We start from the raw sequence: 2387 nt of genomic DNA on the forward strand, positions 1-2387 counted from the left end.
AGTCTAAAACCAACAAAAAACAGTTCTCTGACTACTACATTTACTTGTATTGGTTATTTTTCCGCGTCTCGTTTCAAAATGTTCAACGATTGAAGGTTGTAAAGTGGAACACCGACAGTTTCCCTGATTGTACAAAAAATATGTTTTATTTCTTTGTTAGAGCAAGCTTTTTTTTGTACTTATCTGTACTAATATTATAAAGAAATATTTGCATTTTTATATGTATTGAAATAACTCTGCTACTGGGCCGCTTTTAGAATTTTTTTCACCATTAGAAAAAGATAATTTATCTGTGAGTAAAATAGGCTATATTTTTTAATTACACCCGGACGAAGTCGCGCAGCTAGTATGTAATGTTTGTCATCTTAAATTCTTATTGGAAAACGCTGGAATAGTGATTCTCGTATGACCGGTGACGAAACGTATAAGGGATATATTTTTTTTAAGTGATTTTATAAATACAAACGAGACAATTATGTTCAAATACAGTCATGTATTATCTGTGGTATTTAAGTGAACTAACGCCATCTGTTGGTTGGGTTTTAAAACATATTTTTTTAAATTTTATTTTATCGAGTAGATAACGTAAGTTTTAATATAAGTCTAGGTTAACGATAATCTATAACAAAGATAAACTAATTTAATTGATTCTTATGTAAAAAATAAAAGTACTTATGATGTTTTAAGAGTACTATGATAATATTATAAATGCGAAAGTTTAGATGTTTGTTAGTTTGTAGCCTAAACTGCTGAACGGATTTCGATGAAATTTGTTATAAATGTAGAGGACAGTCTGTAAGAACACATAGGCTACTCACTTTTTTTTAAAATCCCACACGGATGTTGTCGCGGGTAAAAGCTGGTAGGACATAAATTAAAAATCAAATTTCAGTGTAAAAATATATTTATTGCAAATAAAACATTTACAATATAAACAATTATATCGCCACATGTCCGCCAACTTCGCAGACAAACGTCTCCGTACCTGAAATACAGAAAAAACAAGTTATTAAAAATCAAATAAATGCTTATTTTTGACATTACAGTAAGTATTGTGTGATTAGTAACCGTTTTTATTTATTTTAACACAAGTTTAGCTGCACCTAAGTTATTTTACTATTATTATATATTGTTACAAAATAATAGAAACGGAAGTAGTAGTGGGGGGTAGTTTTATAAAAGTCTTTGCAAGGAGTGAGGTGCACTCAGTCGCTTAGACGTCACTCAGTCGCTAACAAGCTCTCTAGGCGTCAGTACCTCAGTTGCTTCAGGAGCTCAGTAGCTCAGTACATTTCTGGTCTTCATCATGGAACGTTCGATATCTTTTACGTAGTTGCCTTAGTGTATTCGTTTTATAATAATTCACCAGTATTGCTCATATTACCGCTCGACTGTCATATTTTTTTTAAAAAGTCATTCATATCGAAATTTATAACAATATATAAAAGTTTAGATGGATGTTTGTTAGAGTTTGTAGCCTAAACTGCTGAACGGATCTCAATGAAATTTGGCACACATGTAGAACATAGTCTGAAATATGCTATAAAATAATATTTTATTAAATAATCTATACTAATATTATAAAAGAGGAAAGATTTGTATTTTTATATGTATTGAAATAATTCAAACAGGACCCATTCTAAAAATTCTTACACTGTTAGAAAGGTAATTTATCTGTGAATAACATAGGCTATATTTTTTGTTATATAACTAGATATTCCCGCGCGGTTTCATCCGCATGTAATTATAAAAACTTTATTTTCTTTACATTTGTCAAATTTTCAATTGCAAATGTCAAAACTATCGTTACCATAATAACCTTGTTTCCTTAATGTTGGAAGCTTGTAGTTTATGGTCCCTTTCCCACATGAAGGTTTTCTCCAACTTATTTAAGTTTAGCCTAAAGCGTAAGTGTTGGGCTTTTTTTTATTAAAGTAGGAAGGAATTGCTGACATCCTACACCACCAAGTAGTGTGTTTACGCTTTATTATGTTAGTATAAATATCTATACTATTATAGTTGTCTAAGATGTCAGCAATTACAGCAAATTTTTTAATAATACTTTTTTTTAAAAAAAGCCCTCCACTTACGCCATGCTTTAGGCTATATATTTTCACGCCATTAAACTTAGGGGGTAAATATTTTGGATAAAAACCCTAATGTGGGAAAGAGACCATAAGTTGCTGCCAACATCAAGGAAGCAAGATTGCCAAGATTATGTCATGTAATTTTGACATTTGCTGTAAACAATAACATAAAAATTAGACAATTAGATGCGGATGAAGCCGCACGGGCTGTATAAGAGAAGCGTGCGGTGACCTCTGTGCGTGTAGACGTGTGCGCGCAGCTCGGCCACGCCGCCGCAGCGCCGCGCGCACACGCGGCAG

The 2387-nt window shown here is 32.4% G+C and overlaps 1 long non-coding RNA gene across 1 annotated transcript; it reads right to left on the minus strand.

Moving 5' to 3' along the window:
- Positions 1–886: 886 nt before the first annotated feature.
- LOC106110878 lies at positions 887–2387 on the minus strand. The gene is made up of 2 exons (XR_001226127.1): positions 2320–2387; positions 887–985 (listed from the first exon to the last, which is right to left on the minus strand). It is a non-coding gene; the product is annotated as an uncharacterized LOC106110878 (long non-coding RNA).

This window comes from Papilio polytes, unplaced genomic scaffold, assembly GCF_000836215.1.
Source record: "Papilio polytes unplaced genomic scaffold, Ppol_1.0 DF824393.1, whole genome shotgun sequence".
Lineage (NCBI taxonomy): Eukaryota > Metazoa > Arthropoda > Insecta > Lepidoptera > Papilionidae > Papilio > Papilio polytes.